Source organism: Triticum dicoccoides, chromosome 3B (assembly GCF_002162155.2).
Source record: "Triticum dicoccoides isolate Atlit2015 ecotype Zavitan chromosome 3B, WEW_v2.0, whole genome shotgun sequence".
Lineage (NCBI taxonomy): Eukaryota > Viridiplantae > Streptophyta > Magnoliopsida > Poales > Poaceae > Triticum > Triticum dicoccoides.
Genome location: NC_041385.1, coordinates 837,292,847 through 837,313,862, shown reverse-complemented (window position 1 = coordinate 837,313,862; position 21,016 = coordinate 837,292,847). Strand labels below are relative to the sequence as shown.

The window sequence follows — 21,016 nt, the reverse complement described above, 5'->3', positions numbered from 1 at the left end:
CGCCCTCTTAGCCTGTCAGATTAATTCTGACTTGATTTCTGAAGCGCGAGATTGAAAACTTTATCGCAGTGGCTTGGTTTCGAAATCATCAGCATCATGATTAATAATTTTACAGGAGGGTTGTTCCACCATGCACCACATCAACTGCAAACCAACAACTGTTTCTTTCTGCCATCTGAAACGCATGCTGCAGCTTGATCACTGACAGGAGACTTGGACTTTGAATTTTCAAAGTCATCGGTATCGTGGCGAGAATTCTAATTCTTCCACCACTGCACGCCGCAGCTGGCTTGGCTCCTTCGTTCTGAAATAAATATACATCGGCTCCTTGCTCGTGGAACAGACGGAGATAATTCTCTTTGCTGCCGTTCACCAATGGCTGGCACCACTCACCTACTTGCCCTCTTCGCACTCACACAACTCTACTCGGTAGCTGCATCTACTTCTGATGCCCATGCTCATGGCCATGATAACGACACAGCTTCTTCCTTCTGCCATCCGGACCAAGCTGCAGCACTTCTCCAACTAAAGCAGTCATTCATCTTAGACTACTCCACTACCACCCTCCCGTCATGGCAACCTGGTACTGACTGTTGTCTCTGGGAGGGCGTGGGCTGTGACGGTGTTTCTGGCAGCAGCAGCAGCAGTGTCGCAGTTCTTGACCTCGGCCGCCGTGGCCTCTACAGCTATAGCTGCCATGCCGCGCTCTTCAACCTCACCTCCCTACGTTATCTCGACCTCAGCATGAACGATTTTGGTGGATCTCGCATTCCGGAAGATGGCTTCGAGAGGCTATCCAAGCTCACTCACCTCAACCTTTCTTATTCAGGCTTCTACGGTCAGATTCCTATCGCCATCGGCAAACTCAAAAGCCTCGTATCATTGGACCTTTCTTCACTGCATAATATTGAATCGGCTGAAATCACAAATCTTTATGCTATCATGGATGGCTATAACTTTCTGGTGTTACGAGAGCCCAGCTTTAAGACCTTACTGGCAAACCTCAACAATCTGAGGGAGTTGTACCTTGATGGAGTGGACATATCTAGTAGCGGAGAGGAGTGGAGCAGTGATCTAGCTAAAGCTGTCCCCCGTCTTCACGTTTTTAGCATGGCGTACTGCAAACTCAATGGTCCAATCCACTCTTCTCTGTCAAGTCTTAGATCCCTTACTGTGGTCAACCTCAAGCTTAATGGTGGAATTTCTGGTGCGGTTCCTGAATTCTTCACGGACTTTCTCAATTTAAGTGTTCTTCAACTCAGTTATAACAATTTCAGTGGCTGGTTTCCTTGGAAAATCTTTCAACTCAAGAATATAAGAGTCCTTGATGTGTCACACAACGAACGACTGTCAGGGCGTTTACCAGAATTTCCAAGTGGGGCTTCTTTGGAGACTTTGATTCTACAGTACACTAATTTCTCTGGTGTCAGGCTGAGCTCTTTTAACAATCTCCTGTCTCTGAGGGAGCTAGGTTTTTCTGGAAGATCAATTTCTTTGGAGCCAACTGATTTGTTGTTCAACAAGATCAACTCCTTGCAAATTTTACTTTTGCTCAATTTTCAGGAGAGTTAGCACCATTTTTCTCATGGATTAGAAGCCTTAAGAACTTGACAAGCTTGCACCTCTCTGATTGCTATTCCTCCAAGCTAACGCCCCCGATGATTGGAAACCTCACCAACTTGACAAGTTTGGAGATTACTTACTGTGGCTTTGTTGGACAAATACCATCATCAATTGGCAACCTCAACAAGTTGACTTCATTGAGAATCTCTGATTGTGCCTTCTCTGGGACAATACCATCTTCAATTGGCAATCTCAAGAAACTAAGAAGATTGGAAATTTCTTATACTGAATTATCATGTCCAATAACAACAGATTTTGGACATCTCAACAAATTGATGGTATCTACCTTATAAAGGATGAAGGAGTCGGTAGTCACAACCAGGGCGTCCACGTGGCATGAATAGTGTAGGGGATTGGGCGAGTGCGTGCGATGGAACCAGAAATATCTATCTCCCTCGTCGTCTGCTCTCCCATCCTGCTGCCTCCGCTTCCCCCCTTCGTCTCGCTCGCCTCGTCTTCACCTCCTCCTTCCCTGCCCCCGCACCGAAGCACCGGAGCAGCAGCCCCCTTCTAGATGGCGCCCTGACCTGGCAGATCTCGCGAGGTTAGTCCGCTCCCCCGACCTCGAAGGCATTGATTTGATTCGATTTTGGTTCGTGCAGCCAGCGGCGTGCGGTGTGGTTCATGGCGTTGGTGGAGTCCAAGGCTGAGGCCTTGCGGTCAGGATGACGTCGGCCCGTCCGTACATCGTGTTCGTCCAAGGCCGAGTCCTTGCGGTCAGGAGGACGTTCGTGCAGCCAGCGGCGTGCGGTGTGGTTCATGGCGTTGGTGGAGTCCAAGGCCGAGGCCTTGCGGTCAGGAGGACGTCGGGTCGTCCATACATCGTGTTCGTCCAAGGCTGAGGCCTTGAGGTCAAGAGGACGTCGGGTCGTCCGTACATCGTGTTCGTCCCACCCTGAAGGGCGGCGGCGCGGGCGGCGACAAGCTTCAGCTCTGCATTGGGAGCAGCAACGCCGACACAGGCTTCAGTTCATTGCTAATCTTGGCCGGTGGTTTCGTTTTGTCTACGGCATCGGGTTGCTTTCTGCTCCGTTGTGTGGTTGAGGTTAGCTCTTCTTCCATCCTCTTTCTTGTTGTATTCTGTAGTATAGAGGCATGTGGATGATGCTTCAAAGGGGGAGGCTACAGAGAGCATTGTTCGCTTCTTGGTAATCTACAGGACTCTACTGCGGTCATGGCTTTTTTTAGAAAACCAAATCTGCACCATGCCAATATGATTCTTGATGAGCATGCTTTCGACATGCCTCACCCTCTCATGTTTTTATATTCCTGCTCGAGCCAGCTTGTGGGTTTGCATATCCTATATTCAGAGCTTGTGCATGGCGATTCACTTAATAAATTTCTTTGATTTTTTTTTTTGCTGGGTTTAATGTAGTATCTACCACGTGTTTACATGATGACTCCTTTTATCCTTGAAGGCATTGGGAGTTCTTGAAGGGAAATGATGAAAATGGTGTATGAAAAGGTAATGCAAAAGTGTGTGGTTCTGGACATTATTACCTTTGACTGAAGTTTTCCTGTGTTGTCATATTCAAAACTATAGTGCTTTGCTTGCAGTATCTTAAAGGGAGCAATATTTTGGTACTTATTTTCTGATGATTTAAAAGGTTCTTTGCATTGCCAACCTGAATTTGAGAACACTTTTTCTTATGTAGGAAGTCTATTTCTTTGCCTAGAACCTGTGATTTATTATGGCTGATGCAAATTTTGCCTTTGTACGTCCTTGTCAAGTTTAGGTGGACAGCTTGATATGGGGGGAGGCACATAGGTTTGTTAATTCTGTTTCTGGGCTGGCCTATGAGATGGAGACCAAGCAAACTTCAGCAGGTTTCAGGTGCACATCCTCTTTCCCTTGTTCAGCAGGTCTCCCTAGCTAATCTGTACCATTGTACATATTGATAAATATAGTTAGTTATTATTTTCTGGCTGTTGTGATAGTTAGAGCACATAAATGCTTACTTCATTTAGTAGCTGACATCTAATTTGTGAAATTACGCCTGAAGAAAATGTGTCTCCTTGTTTTGTGCAGGTACCAAATTAAGTAGGCTTATGCACATAAGCTTCTTCATTGTTTCCCTTCTGGAAACAAAATTGTTCTCGTGGTAATTGGTTGGTTCGCATGCATGTGCAATAACTATATGCCGAAGGACTGGTCCTAATTTTTCAGTGGCGCTCCACATAAGCAGGATCTATACTAATTGTTCCGTTGACTGCTCTCGGGTGAGTTTTTACTCATTTCCCTCTGATGCTTTTGTGTCCATATGCCTAACTTGGTCTTCTTTCAAAATTTCTCATGGTTTATGTGGTAGTGTGGTTGGCTGACGGCTTATAACTTTCTGTATCCTCTATCTATGATATTCTGTAAGGCTAGGCACATTTCTTCCCTTCATAATTCAGTGTCGAATTAATTATCTTAGCTACATGGTGAATCTCGATAATCCCTTTAGGACCAGACCATAGCTTATGGTCCCTGTTTGGGTTTACTTTTTTTACAAAATGTATTTTTGAAAAACTATTGTTCATGATGCTAGCTACACTGCTTTTGCATATAAAATTCTAACTATAAAATAAAGGCCATTATATGAAAATATCTTTTGGTTTAGATCCAATTATTCACCCATGTTACCTGAATAACACAACAAATTATGCATGCTGGAGTATATATTTTGAAAGATAAATCTTTTTTATTTTTCCATATAAAAAGGATTACATCGTGTACCATATTTGCTTGCTCAAACCTAAAGTTACTAACAAATACAATATGGGTACTTAAAAATATCTTTCGAATTAGATCAGGTGTGAGAAAAATGTCGAAGATGGTGATGTTCTCTATTGTGGCTAAGGGTGCCAAATAGCTATGTATATCACTTGATAAAAATCAAGATTAGTGATTTCTTTTTAGTCCATTTCTTCTCCCTTTTCCAGATCTTTGTGTTTAGATTCCACTGCCACACCACATGCTAATGTAAAGTTCTCATGTGCTTTTGTGTCCATATGTCTAACTTGGTCTTCTTTCAAAATTTCTCATGGTTTATGTGGTAGTGTGGTTGGTTGACGACTTATAACTTTCTGTATCCTCTATCTATGATATTCTGTAAGGCTAGGCACATTTCTTGCCTTCATAATTCAGTGTCGAATTAATTAACTTAGCTACATGGTGGATCTCGATAATCCCTTTAGGACCAGACCATAGCTTATGGTCCCTGTTTGGGTTTTTTTTGAAAAATGTATTTTTGAAAAGCTATTGTTCATGATGCTAGCTACACCGCTTTTGTATATAAAATTCTAACTATAAAATAAAGGCCATTATATGAAAATATCTTTTGGTTTAGATCCAATTATTCACCCATGTTACCTGAATAACATAACAAATTATGCATGCTGGAGTATATATTTTGAAAGATAAATCTTTTTTATTTTTCCATATAAAAAGGATTACATCCTGTACCATATTTGCTTGCTCAAACCTAAAGTTACTAACAAACACAATATGGGCATTTAAAAATATCTTTCGAATTAGATCAGGTGTGAGAAAAATGTCGAAGATGGTGATGTTCTCTATTGTGGCTAAGGGTGCCAAATAGCTATGTATATCACTTGATAAAAAGCAAGATTAGTGATTTCTTTTTTAGTCCATTTCTTCTCCATTTTCGAGATCTTTGTGTTTAGATTCCACTGCCACACCACATGCTAAGTAAAGTTCTCATGTGCTTTTGTGTCCATATGTCTAACTTGGTCTTCTTTCAAAATTTCTCATGGTTTATGTGGTAGTGTGGTTGGTTGACGGCTTATAACTTTCTGTATCCTCTATCTATGATATTCTGTAAGGCTAGGCACATTTCTTCCCTTCATAATTCAGTGTCGAATTAATTATCTTAGCTACATGGTGAATCTCGATAATCCCTTTAGGACCAGACCATAGTTTATGGTCCCTGTTTGGGTTTTTTTTTTTGCAAAATGTATTTTTGAAAAACTATTGTTCATGATGCTAGCTACACCGCTTTAGTATATAAAATTCTAACTATAAAATAAAGGCCATTGTATGAAAATATCTTTTGGTTTAGATCCAATTATTCACCCATGTTACCTGAATAACATAACAAATTATGCATGTTGGAGTATATATTTTGAAAGATAAATCTTTTTTATTTTTCCATATAAAAAGGATTACATCATGTACCATATTTGCTTGCTCGAACCTAAAGTTACTAACAAATACAATATGGGCATTTAAAAATATCTTTCGAATCATATCAGGTGTGAGAAAAATGTCGAAGATGGTGATGTTCTCTATTGTGGCTATGGGTGCCAAATAGCTATGTATATCACTTGATAAAAAGCAAGATTAGTGATTTCTTTTTTAGTCAATTTCTTCTCCCTTTTCCAGATCTTTGTGTTTAGATTCCACTGCCACACCACATGCTAATGTAAAGTTCTCATGTGCTTTTGTGTCCATATGTCTAACTTGGTCTTCTTTCAAAATTTCTCATGGTTTATGTGGTAGTGTGGTTGGTTGACGGCTTATAACTTTCTGTATCCTCTATCTATGATATTCTGTAAGGCTAGGCACATTTCTTCCCTTCATAATTCAGTGTCGAATTAATTATCTTAGCTACATGGTGAATCTCGGTAATCCCTTTAGGACCAGACCATAGCTTATGGTCCCTGTTTGGTTTTTTTTTGCAAAATGTATTTTTGAAAAACTATTGTTCATGATGCTAGCTACACTGCTTTTGTATATAAAATTCTAACTATAAAATAAAGGCCATTATATGAAAATATCTTTTGGTTTAGATCCAATTATTCACCCATGTTACCTGAATCACATAACAAATTATGCATGTTGGAGTATATATTTTGAAAGATAAATCTTTTTTATTTTTCCATATAAAAAGGATTACATCGTGTACCATATTTGCTTGCTCGAACCTAAAGTTACTAACGAATACAATATGGGCATTTCAAAATATCTTTCGAATTAGATCAGGTGTGAGAAAAATGTCGAAGATGGTGATGTTCTCTATTGTGGCTATGGGTGCCAAATAGCTATGTATATCACTTGATAAAAAGCAAGATTAGTGATTTCTTTTTTAGTCAATTTCTTCTCCCTTTTCCAGATCTTTGTGTTTATATTCCACTGCCACACCACATGCTAATGTAAAGTTCTCATGTGCTTTTGTGTCCATATGTCTAACTTGGTCTTCTTTCAAAATTTCTCATGGTTTATGTGGTAGTGTGGTTGGCTGACGGCTTATAACTTTCTGTATCCTCTATCTATGAGTATTCTGTAAGGCTAGGCACATTTCTTCCCTTCATAATTCAGTGTCGAATTAATTATCTTAGCTACATGGTGAATCTCGATAATCCCTTTAGTACCAGACCATAGCTTATGGTCCCTGTTTGGGTTTTTTTTTTGCAAAATGTATTTTTGAAAAACTATTGTTCATGATGCTAGCTACACTGCTTTTGTATATAAAATTCTAACCATAAAATAAAGGTCATTATATGAAAATATCTTTTGGTTTAGGTCCAATTATTCACCCATGTTACCTGATTAACATAAGAAATTATGGATGCTGGAGTATATATTTTGAAAGGTAAATCTTTTTTATTTTTGCATATAAAAACGATTACATCGTGTACCATATTTGCTTGCTCAAACCTACAGTTACTAACAAACACAATATAGGCATTTAAATATATCTTTCAAATTAGATCATGTGTGAGAAAAATGTCGAAGATGGTGATGTTCTCTATTGTGGCTAAGGGTGCCAAATAGCTATGTATATCACTTGATAAAAAGCAAGATTAGTGATTTCTTTTTTAGTCCATTTCTTCTCCCTTTTCCAGATCTTTGTGTTTAGATTCCACTGCCACACCACATGCTAATGTAAAGTTCTCATGTGCTTTTGTGTCCATATGTCTAACTTGGTCTTCTTTCAAAATTTCTCATGGTTTATGTGCTAGTGTGGTTGGTTGACGGCTTATAACTTTCTGTATCCTCTATCTATGATATTCTGTAAGGCTAGGCACATTTCTTCCCTTCATAATTCAGTGTCGAATTAATTATCTTAGCTACATGGTGAATCTCGATAATCCCTTTAGGACCAGACCATAGCTTATGGTCCCTGTTTGGTTTTTTTTTGCAAATGTATTTTTGAAAAACTATTGTTCATGATGCTAGCTACACTGCTTTTGTATATAAAATTTTAACTATAAAATAAAGGCCATTATATGAAAATATCTTTTGGTTTAGATCCAATTATTCACCCATGTTACCTGAATAACATAACAAATTATGCATGCTGGAGTATATATTTTGAAAGATAAATCTTTTTTATTTTTCCATATAAGGATTACATCGTGTACCATATTTGCATGCTCAAACCTAAAGTTACTAACAAATACAATATGGGCATTTAAAAATATCTTTCGAATTAGATCAGGTGTGAGAAAAATGTCGAAGATGGTGATGTTCTCTATTGTGGCTAAGGGTGCCAAATAGCTATGTATATCACTTGATAAAAAGCAAGATTAGTGATTTATTTTTTAGTCAATTTCTTCTCCCTTTTCCAGATCTTTGTGTTTAGATTCCACTGCCACACCACATGCTAATGTAAAGTTCTCATGCTACAGAGCTTTTCACGAGCTATATGTACCAGTTTTGTCTGATCAACCATGCACTCTATTGTAATCATCTTTCACACATTGTTTAGACTTCTGAATCCCTGCTGAATCTTTGTGTTTCGTCATGCCCACGAGAATCGGCCTAACTGACAAAATCTTAAGCTTGGTCAATGGTGTTCCAATCTGTGTCTGAATATTTTTATCTGGACTTTTTTAATACATGGCTTGCTCTCGCCCTTTGCGCCATCGGCGCAACTGGTCATCTAGTTAGTATTAACAGCCGACAGGTTTTTTGGCAGAATACCAAGTACAATTATGAACTTGACTCAACTGATTTATCTGGATCTTTCGCAGAATGATCTTAGAGGTAAGATTCAATTCACAACTCAAGTATTCACATCATAGCTAAAATAAAAACAAATAATGAACATAAACACATGCTTCTCTTTGGCATGAATAATAAACAAAACATTTGCTCCTAACCCATTGTAGACATGTGAACATAGTTTAAAACTTTTATGACAAACTGTGTTAAAGTTTTGAGTACAAAAGAAATAGATACCATGATTTTATAATCCACTAGCAAGTCGTCAACCACCCTTCCTAACAAAAAGAATACAGAACATAGAACAAAAAAACGATTACGTTTGTGCAAGTTACTATTACTAAAGCATATAAAGTTATTTCGACCTTAATTTTGATCCAAATGAAAATTATTAAAAACTAGAAAAGGAAAATGGTGCCGATCGAAAATCAATGTCAACTGCTCCATTACCTCACTGGCATGAAAAGGGGACAACAGCTCCATGGGTGTAGATACCATTACGAATAAGGACTACGATTTCTTTTTGAAGAATATGACTATCTATAATATGATGGACACCATGTTTATTTCACTTGCCGTATACCCCAAACATAATTAATCATTTTATTTCTGAACAATGTTGACAAATGCTTTAATCTTATAACATGAGAGATTTATTGCACAGATGGTTTAACATTGCATTATTTGATATATTTTGACTTACATTGCACATAATTGTGAAGCAAAATATCTTGCAGATGTCTGCAAAATACAATGGTTTTTTATTGAAATAGTACGAGTCTTAATATTTTTACTAGAACACAATAGTGCTTCCACTAACACTTCGTTCCAGGGAATAATACGAACCCTAAAGACATATAGGTCAGGCTTTAAAAAAATAAAACTGTCAATGAAAGATTAATGAAATTGTCTGAAAATTGATTACTAATTCTAAGAGATGTTTTCCAAGCTGTTCTAGAAAATATTGTGTGTGCCGATGTTCTAATTTTAGACAGGTACGGAAATATTCAATTGATGCTTATCTTGATTTAAAAAACCTATGCAAGAATCTATCTTTTGCTCATTCGGAGCGTATTCTTGTAATACAAAAAGCTGCACTCTGAGGGGCATACAAAAAGAATTCTATTCACTAATTCTTAGCACTAGAATAAACTTTGGTATATCATTCATAGATAACAGGTTGGCTTTGCCTTGTTCAAGGTTCTTTAGAAAACATGTCTCCACCCTTGGGGTTCATATTTTCTGCAAAATATGCATTTTGTCGACTTAACTAGGATGTTAATTCTATTTCCAGGAGATATTCCAACATATCTATTCACTTTGCCAGCCATGTTACAATTGGACCTTTCATCAAACCAGCTTTCTGGACCAATACAAGAGTTTGGTACTCTACATTCGCACATGATAATTGTTTATTTGAGTCAAAATCAAATCAGTGGACAGATTCCTAGATCATTCTTTCAACTCACAAGTTTGATAGACCTGGATCTTAGCTCAAACAACTTAACAGGTTTGGTAGAACTGAATTTACTTTGGAAGTTACGAAAGCTTGCTTCATTGGATCTATCAAACAACAGGTTATCCGTCTTGGATGGAGAAGGCAATAAATCAACAGTGCCCTTACTATCTAAGCTCTCATATTTCATACTAGTGTCTTGCAACATGACAACAATGCCTAGATTCTTGATGCATATCAACCATATCGATACACTGGACCTTTCGAACAATATAATACAGGGGACTATACCCCAATGGATATGGGAGACGTGGGATGATAGCCTTACACAGTTAAATCTTTCAAACAACATGTTCACAGATATGCAACTCACTTCATATCTACTCCCATACAGTCGTTTGGATTCTCTTGATCTCAGCTCCAATAGACTTCAAGGCCAGGCCCCGATGCCAAACCTATTTAAAGAAGTGGATTATTCAAACAATAGATTCTCTTCTATTATGCCAAATTTCACTGCTTATCTTTCCCAAACTGTGTATCTCAAGTTGTCAAGAAATAACATAAGTGGGCATATACCGGATTCGGTTTGTGATGCAACCTCAAAGTCCTTGACTTGTCATACAACAACTTCAGTGGGTTAATACCCTCCTGCCTGATAGAAGGTAGAAGCTTGGTTGTATTAAATTTGAGGGAGAATCATTTTAAGGGAACATTGTCTGATAATGTTAGTGACCACTGTAATCTCCAGACAATAGATTTACATGGCAATAATATTCGAGGGAAACTTCCTAGGTCTCTTTCCAACTGCGCTGGCTTGGGGATTCTTGACATTGGAAACAATCGGATGGTTGGTACTTTCCCATTTTGGCTCGGTAGGCTCTCTGATCTTCGTATCATCGTTCTGGGATCCAACCTGTTCTATGGCTCGCTTACTTATCCTGCCAGAGATAGAAAATCCAGGGAATACTTCTCAAAGATACAAATCTTTGATATAGCTTCAAACAATTTCTCTGGCAATTTGGATCCACAGTGGTTCGGGAGGTTCGCATCTATGATGGCAAAGTTTAGTGAGACGGGAAATATCTTAAGGCATCAGATATACGGAGACTACCATGATACTGTTGCAATCACATACAAAGGTCAATATGTGACTTTTGAAGAAGTCTTGACTACCTTAACTGCAATTGACTTCTCAAATAATGCATTGGAGGGTGACATTTTCGAATCAGTTGGAAGTCTAGTTTCACTACACATATTGAACATGTCGCATAATGCATTTAAAGGAAGGATTCCAGCACAAATTGGTGAGATGCGTCAACTGGAATCGCTAGACCTATCATGGAACAAGCTTTCTGGGGAGATTCCACAAGAGCTAACAAATTTAACATTTCTTAGCACCCTGAACTTGTCTGGAAATAGGCTGGATGGAAGGATACCACAGTCAAGTCAGTTTGCAACATTTGAGTACACTTCATATGAAGGGAATGCAGGGCTCTGTGGACCACCTTTGTCCAAACCATGTGGTAATTCAAGTAACCCAAATGAGGCACAAGTAAGCATATCCAAAGATCATGTTGATGTCATTTTGTTTCTCTTTGCTGGGTGGGCTTTGGCGTTGGATTCGCGGCAGGTATTCTGTTGAAATGGGGTAAAATCGGCAAATGGTTCCGGATTGTGTGAAAATGGTCCGAAGACACAAGACTCACTGTCAGTACAGTTATGCTATTACTGGAGGGAGCTATAAGTTGTAAGATGTCACCCTATCTTCTCACACTTTTGTTTTATCATCTATCATGACTCGTGCATTGTCATGTTTATGTAATATTGCTACCAGGATTGTGATGCAATAATTGCTCAATTCCTAATATTAGTTGATACTATCAATTAGAAGAGAGATGCACTGATCCTCTCAGATTAAGGTCAATAATCTATCCTGCTTCCCTGTTAGTGACACTAATGCCACAACATTTCTTGCATCCGCCTTTTCTGCATCTTGTAGCTCTGATATCCATTTGAGGATCCCCTACAACCATAGCCATTGTCTCCGTAGCAGTCTCATCACTCCTCCTTATTCCCTGCTCCAGGTTTGGCCTGTTCTTGGTTGACGTGATGCCCATGGATCCCTAGCCTATTTATCTATCCTCCCTCCTTCATCACCCTTCCCAGATAAAAAAAGAAGCTCTAGTTTTGTGACATTTCTTACTGGGAAAAGATGACCATTTTGTCTGAATTATGCTGACTTGGTGCATCTTGTTAATTGGTCGTAACAGGAAGTTGCTCTACTTGACTACTCTAATAATAATACCAAAAAGAAACAAACACAGCTTGATTCAGAAATTTTGATCTTGGTATCATTGTGATTGTTATGACAGCTTCTTGTGTTCTGGATTTGAGTTCCGAGACTGGTAGCATTCCTGGTCAAACTGTAAAACACAGTTTGGCTTGCAACTCTGAAACTGGTGTGGGATTGTTCTGTTTCAGTCTTTTGGTGTTAAGTGGTTGTATGCGCTCTGTAAAATCCTCACGGCAAGAAAGATCAAACACGAAGCTTCACATCCTCCTAGCGTGTAGCCCTTTGAGCTCTGCCACATCCGCATCATCCTTCCCATTACAGAAATTGGCAGAAAATAAATGAATCGACCACAAAATTGATTAACTAGCGGCATCGAACATACTAGAAATTGCTGTCGGACGAGATGTATGTACCTCGTGGACTCAGATCCGGTATTGAGGGGGGCTGTGGCGCCTCAGCGAGCTCCGGCCAAGAGTCGTGGTGCTTTGCACGGAAATCTTCGCCATCGCGAGGGTGGCCGAGCGTCCTGTTAGTTAGTTGTTTGGGTGTCCAAGCCATCGCCGTCGACGGCGAGGAGGACAAGCGCGCCTCTATTTTTTTGCCACTCTCCGGCGAGAGGAGACTCGGTGACAACCATTTTTCACTCGCGATGGGCTTACTAATGAGGCTAGGCTGTACAAATGGAAGAGAATGGCAAACAGAGTTCCCGGCCCAGTATGTTTAGCCCATGAAGGGCGGTCCGAGTCCGACGGTCTAGCATTAAAGTTTCCTCTATAAGCATTGTTTCCAAAACTATTCCTACCAACAAAATTCACATCCATAGATTCATTATTATTCTCAATCAAAGAAGATAAAGGCATATCATTGGGATCAAGAGGAGTATTTTTAGTAGCAAACAATTTCATAAGTTCATCCATCTTTCCACTCAAAACATTGATTTCTTCTATAGCATGCACTTTTTTACTAGAAGAACTTTCGGTGTGCCATTGAGAATAATTAGCCATAATATTATCAAGAAGTTTTGTAGCATCTCCTAACGTGATTTCCATAAACGTGCCTCCCGCGGCCGAATCTAAGAGATTTCTAGAAGCAAAGTTCAAACCGGCATAAAAATTTTGTATGATCAAACATAAATTCAAACCATGAGTAGGGCAATTGCAAAGCATCAATTTCATTTTTTCCCAAGATTGGGCAACATGCTCATGATCAAGTTGTTTGAAATTCATAATATCGTTCCTAAGTGTGATAATCTTAGCGGGAGGAAAATACTTAGAGATAAAAGCATCGTTGCACTTGTTCCAAGAATCAATACTATTTTTAGGCAAAGACGAAAACCAAACTTTAGCATGATCTCTAAGTGAAAACGGATATAACTTCAATTTAACAATATCGTTATTCGTATCATTCTTCTTTTACATATCACACAAATCAACAAAGTTGTTTAGATGAGTAGCGGCATCTTCGCTAGGAAGGCCGGCGAATTGATCTTTCATAACAAGATTCAGCAAAGCAGTATTGATTTCACAAGACTCAACATCATTAAGAGGAGCAATCGGAGTACTAAGGAAATCATTATTATTGGTATTCGAGAAATCACACAATTTAGTATTACCTTGCGCCATGGCAACTAGTAATCCAACACACAAGCAAATAGAAAAAGACAAGCGAAAAAGAGAGGAGGAGATTGGGAAAGGGAAGGCGAATAAAACGACAAGGGTGAAGTGGGGGAGAGGAAAACGAGAGGCAAATGGCAAATAATGTAAATGCGAGGGAGATGAGTTTGTGATGGGTACTTGGTATGTCTTGACTTGAGCGAAGACCTCCCCGTCAACGGCGCCAGAAATCCTTCTTGCTACATCTTGAGCTTGCGTTGGTTTTCCTTGAAGAGGAAAGGGTGATGCAGCAATAGTAGCGTAAGTATTTCCCTCAGTTTTTGAGAACCAAGGTATCAATCCAGTAGGAGGATCCTCAAAAGTCCCACACACCTACACAAACAAACAAATATAGATGCAAAAAAGCAAAGATGCAAATAAAAGTAGATTGGAAGCAAATATGATAAGAGATAGACCCGGGGGCCATAGGTTTCACTAGTGGCTTCTCTCAAGATAGTGTTGGGGAACGTAGTCATTTCAAAAAAATTCCTACGCACACGCAAGATCATGGTGATGGCATAGCAACGAGAGGGGAGAGTGATGTCTACGTACCCTCGTAGACCGTAAGCGGAAGCGTTATGACAACGCGGTTGATGTAGTCGTACGTCTTCACAATCCGACCGATCCAAGCATCGAACGTACGACACCTCCGAGTTCAGCACACGTTCAGCTCGATGACGATCCCCGGGCTCCGATCCAGCAAAGCTTCGGGGATGAGTTCTGTCAGCATGACGGCGTGGTGACGATGATGATGTTCTACCGGCGCAGGGCTTCGCCTAAACTCCGCGACGATATGACCGAGGTGGAATATGGTGGAGGGGGGCACCGCACACGCACTACAAGAAATATGTCAACTTGTGACCACCACTATTGGTCACTGAAAGGTCACAAATTTCCATTTACGACCTTTCTGTGACCAAAATCAGAAGGTCAAAAGCTGGCGGTCGTAAACTGACTATAGCGACCTTTAACAAAAGGTCGTTGATCCTATGACCTTCTGTTTTGGTCGCTAGCTCTCTCCCCAGGCCATGTCGGATCCGACGTGGAAATCTAACGTGGCAAAATTGCGACGAATTGAAAAGGTCGTTGGTTAAAATCAGCCCGGTCCAATTGGGGGTTTTACATGGGCCGAGCCCATTAATTCAGCCCATTTTATGTTTTTTCAGTTAATTTTCGCTAGCTACATGGGCCAGGCCCAACTATTCAGCCTTTTTAATTTTTGGTCCATTACTATTAATTTTATATTTTCAGCCATATTATTTTTGTGCCGGTCCCACTAGTCAGATTTGTCCCACTTGTCATGTTGATATCGCAATTGGACCGACATGTCAAAATTTTCAAAATTTGTCAAACAATTTTCATAAGTGGGTCCCCCTGGTCAGGTTTCCATTTCATAGGTATTGAAATTATATACACAATCAATATTTCAAACAGACTTAGAGCAAATGAAATTCATCCAAAAAAACACTAAATGTTACAATACATAATATGCAACTCTGACTAATATTACACTCCTGATATTACAGTACATAATATGCTACTCTTGCTGATAGGCTTCATGGCTTCACACTTCATACTTCACCTATGCAAAAAAAAGAAGAAGAATAAGAACCTGTAGATAGCATCAAACATAGCTTATAAGCAAGAATTGACAATAAGCTCACTTTAACAACACAAGATTTTGATATATTTTTACAGTTCATGAGGTCAGCTGACTATTAACGGCTTTCCCATAGAAAGCAAACAATTATGTGTACAAGGCAATTCAGCATATAAGTTGGAAGGTGTTCAATAGCAAAATAGAACATGGTATGTACTAAAAAACTTGAACTGGCAATACGCAACTAAATTGGCTGTTAATACAACAAGCATGACATGACAACAGCTACTTGATAGATTTGATTAAACATGTATGAAGCAGCAGCACGCATAGACAACGGCAGTATATATGAAGGATTATAGATTGAATAACTAGTCAACTAATCTTCCATCTATATTTCTATCAGCAGCACACTAGATAGGCCACACATTTATTCCTACAGTACAGTGAGGTAAAAACAGATTATGGTGCCTGCCAAGTGAGGTAAAAATAGATTATCAGCAGCACACTAGATAGGCCACACATCTATATTTCTAACAGCAGCACACTAGATAGGACACATATTTATTACATTTACATGGTGGTGGCTGGCTGACAATCATGGCTGCCGGCTCATGCTGCCAGCGTGCGTCCACGGGCTAACAAGTTAAGGCAGCATTTAAGCAACGGGTAGCAGTATCCACAAAAGCAGCAATATAAGCTATGATAAGTTCACTTGAAACCAGGCATATAAACCAAGCTATGGAGTAATAATCTCTAATTCAACAGAAGTTGTTAGGTAGCCAACTTAATTAGATTCTACAAGACACTGCACTAGCAATATTGATTTCTCATCCAATTGACAACTATATTACAGAGCACACCTCAGTAAGGATGGGTAGATTTGATGTCATACAAATATATATAAGATTTATTGGTTAGTGTTTGGACTAAAAAGCTAGTAAATTCAATGCACAAATTTTGATGGTAACTGATTAGTGTGTGTGTTTGTGTGAAGAGAGTGATAAACAGTCGGAACATTATCACCTTAACACATATAAGAGAAAACATCAGTTAGTAAGTGGGATTTTCACGTGTCCTTTAGGAGCAATTTTGATATCCATCATATCCGGGTTTGGCCGGTACCCCAATAGGTCGCCCTCGCCTTGTTGCCCGCCCTTCCCATTGACCTTGGCGCCTGGCGCCTTATCCTGGGCTGCCGCACCATCTGCGGCATTGGTGAGCTTCTGGATCTGGTACTCCATCTTCTTGTCTATTGGGCGAATCTAGCACAGAGAATTCAAAAGACAATTTACTATTAGACAGCTGCAAAAATGGAGACTGGTAACTTAGCAATCAACAACACCTGAGGGCACGCGCACACACCTTCTCAAGAAACAGCCTGATCTCGACAAGGCTGCGCGCAACAGGGTGGCCATCGACAGACAGCCCCTTGGCCTTGCGTAGCAGGTAGTAGACGAGGCCCTGGCAGTAGCTCAGCAGCAGGTGGTGCTTGGCCTCCAGGTACCCCATGCCCTTGCCCGTCGTCAGCCGGTTCTTCCTCACCTATACCAATAGACAAGCAGTCAAGCACACACGAAAATGAACAGAATACTCAGTTTTGTTGATACTGCTACCCGTTGCTTAAATGCTGCCTTATTCTTACACAAGTGAATTTATCATAGATCATAAAGCGGCAGGTATCTACAAGTCTAGGATGCGGCAGCAGCACGGTGCAAACTGAAGACTTGGTAAAGATGTACAACATCGTTCACATAAAAAGCCTATCGTTGCTTCTCTGCTGCTGGAACTTTGGAATCCCACGCACCCATTTGAATTTTCCAGTAGTACCAAAAACATTCAGAAGGGTGGAGGGGTCAGCAGCAGCACCAGGTGGGTGCATTCTTCAGAGGAACGTCGCAGCTCGGCGACCACTGGTAGGTAATCAGCTGTACAACGGAGCGACAGATATCTCAATGTTCAGCTGAGCACATCAACCGGCCAGAATCGCCGCCACGTGGAGATCTCATCTTTGGTCTGCAGCTTCCTGATGCCGCCGTAGAAGCCGTCCGTCTCGTCCCCTTTCTCCCGGTGGTCTTTCCTGCTCACCGTGGTTTGCCTCCACCTCGACCCAGCCGCGTAGTGCTTGAACTCCAGCATGATTGTATCTGACAGAGCACACACACCCAAAAAAATTCAGATAAGAACACACACACACACAATGACGAAAGTGGAAAATGCTATAGATATGGATAAGAACGGACGAGATGCTATATATTAACACACTCTAGACTGTGGATACTGGATAGGACGAATAGCACAAGATCACGGGAGAGAGAGGGCAATGATCAGACTGTAGCCACGACGTTTCATGCAAGTTGACGATGATCCTATGGGATAACGAATCTTTGATGCCCTCGACATGTTCCTGAATATATTTCACATGCTTCTTATCTTCCCTGAGGCTCAAAAAACATGCAACTAGAGGATGAATTACCGTCTTCATGGCAGCGGCAGAGATGCTCGTTCGCGTTGCACGGCTCCAGGTGACCCACGACGCTGTACCACCAGTCTGTGATCCATCACAAGAAATCATCCGTTACCAAGTGCCGAACTCTACACCGATGGAATTTCGCAATGACGCAGCCATTAACAAGAGCAAGAATGCATACATACCGTAGGGGAAATCCTTGTTCTTCCGCCACTGGATCTCGAAGAGGTCACCGGGGCGGAGGTCCTCCAGGCAGGCCGAGGCATGGAGGTCCTGCGCCGGCGCAGTGAAGAAGGGTCCCCCGGCACCGCAGGTGTCGTTCCTCTGGTCAGTGGCGAACGCGACGGCGACCGAGGCTGCGAGAGCCGGCGAGGTAGAGGCGGAGGAATGGCACGTAGAAGCCATGGACCGCGGAGGCGGAGGAAGGGCCCCGCCGCTCCGCCCCTAACTCCTCCTTCATCTGCCGCTGCGTGGGCGTGGTTGTAGAGGACGGCGGTGGCGGATCTGGGCGCCGCTTGAGCAGCTTGGGAAGGGGAGAGGGTGGGGGCGGCAGCGGTGCGCCGATGCGAGAGAGCCCGGGGTTGGAGAAGAGGAGGACGGCGGCGGCGGGGTTGGGGGAGAGGAGTTGGTCGGCGGCGAGGCTGGGGCTTGGGGGCAATTGATCGGGAGAGGAGGAGGAGGAAGTTTGGCAGGGTGGGGGAGGGATGGTGAGCGCTGCGACTTGGATGGGGAAAGAGGGGCTGGCGACGGAGGGACGTCGTCATCGATCTGGATTCTGGATCGGGGAGAGAGGGAGAGAGAGGCGGCGACGGAGGGACGTCGTCGTTGATCTGGATTCTGGATCGGGAAGAGAGAGGCGGCGGCAGGTGTGTTCTCGGGGAGAGGGGGAGAGAGAGGCGGCCGGGGGTTGCTAGGGTTTTGTTTGGGCTGCTGAGACCAAGTGAGAGACGTTGGATTCGCCAAGTGTGGACGGTCCAGATTGGCTAAGGGGGTGATCCATGAGAACAGTCCTGATTGGTTCGAAAAGTCTGTGATTTAAAATAGTTTCCAAGTGCTAAAAATAGAGTGATTTTGTGAAGCAGCTATCAAAAATATTTTACAAAACGGCACCACACAAATTTTCACTGAATTTATACCACATTTTATGGATGAGCACCAATTAGTATGCTTTTCTGATCTTTCTAGCTATATTTAATCATTTTTTAGTGCCTAAAAGGAGGTTTTTTTGTGAAGGACCTCCCAAATAATTGTTGCAAAATTGGACCAAATCATTTTTCTAAAATACTAGGACATATTTAATGCACAATTGACAAAATGGTTGGGTGTAAAAAGTTTTGATCCACCTCTCGTGAAAAAGACAAATTTCCGCCGATTCAGCTGGAAGCGGGTCAAATTTGAACTGCAGCTGCCTTGTAGTTTGCTATTTATTTTTTCCAAAAATCATTTCTAGGTACGTAAGTATCTATTTAATCAGAGAAACACCAAAAAAATTTCAAGATTCAACCACTAGCTAGGAACGGTCATTCCCACCGTTTTGACCGTATTTTGAAACGGGCATAAAAAATTCAAAAAAATCAAAAAAATTGGGAAACCTTCGCATTGTGTCATCATATGTGGCCAAGTTCCTAGAAAAAATAACAAACTTGTAATACGGCAATTATTTTAAGAAAGTGTTCTCAGAAACGAGCTATCATGTGTGGAGATTAATGGCTTTCAAGCCAAATGATCAATCTTATGGCCACATTCATGGCATAGTTTGTTCAAATGGTCTCATATTGTGCACAAGGGTGCATATTGGAATGGCAAACAATGTTGCCTAAGGAAGTTTTCATTTTCGTTGGACGAAAAAACCATTTTCCATTTTTCGAGTGCCCGAAAGGAGGTTTTTTTGTGAAGGAACTACCAAATAATTGTTGGAAAATTGGACCAGATCATTTTTATAAAATACTAGGCCATATTTAATGCACAATTGACAAAATGGTTGGGTGTAAAAAGTTTTGATCCACCTCTCGTGAAAAAGACAAATTTCCGCCGATTCAGCTGGAAGCGGGTCAAATTTGAACTGCAGCTGCCTCATAGTTTGCTATTTATTTTTTCCAAAAATCATTTCTAGTTACATAAGGACCTATTAATCAGAGAAACACCAAAAAAATTCCAAGATTCAACCACTAGCTAGGAACGGTCATTCCTGCCGTTTTGACCGCATTTTGAAACGGGCATAAAAATTTCAGAAAAAAATCAAAAAATTGGGTAACCTTCGCATTGTGTCATCATATGTGGCCAAGTTCCTAGAAAAAATAACAAACTTGTAATACGGCAATTATTTTAAAAAAGTGTTCTCAGAAACGAGCTATCATGTGTGGAGATCAATGGCTTTCAAGCCAAATGATCAATCTTATGGCCACATTCATGGCATAGTTTGTTCAAATGGTCTCATATTGTGCACAAGGGTGCATATTGGAATGGCAAACAATGTTGCCTAAGGAAGTTTTCATTTTCGTTGGACGAAAAAACCATTTTCCATTTTTCGAGTGCCCGAAAGGAGGTTTTTTTGTGAAGGAACTACCAAATAATTGTTGGAAAATTGGACCAGATCATTTTTATAAAATACTAGGCCATATTTAATGCACAATTGACAAAATGGTTGGGTGTAAAATTTTTTGATCCACCTCTCGTGAAAAAGACAAATTTCCGCCGATTCAGTTGGAAGCGGGTCAAATTTGAACTGTAGCTGCCTCATAGTTTGCTATTTATTTTTTCCAAAAATCATTTCTAGTTACATAAGGACCTATTTAATCAGAGAAACACCAAAAAAATTCCAAGATTCAACCACTAGCTAGGAACGGTCATTCCCGCCGTTTTGATCGCATTCTGAAACGGGCATAAAAATTTCAAAAAAAAAATCAAAAAATTGGGAAACCTTCGCATTGTGTCATCATATGTGACCAAGTTCCTAGGAAAAATAACAAA

The 21,016-nt window shown here is 40.7% G+C and overlaps 1 long non-coding RNA gene and 1 pseudogene across 1 annotated transcript; both read left to right on the top strand.

Moving 5' to 3' along the window:
* The first annotated feature begins 375 nt into the window (after window positions 1–375).
* LOC119280228 lies at window positions 376–11,711 on the top strand (annotated as a pseudogene).
* On the top strand, window positions 2,508–4,060 carry LOC119282571. The gene is made up of 4 exons (XR_005138791.1): window positions 2,508–2,668; window positions 3,042–3,088; window positions 3,360–3,457; window positions 3,653–4,060. It is a non-coding gene; the product is annotated as an uncharacterized LOC119282571 (long non-coding RNA).
* Window positions 11,712–21,016: the final 9,305 nt, after the last annotated feature.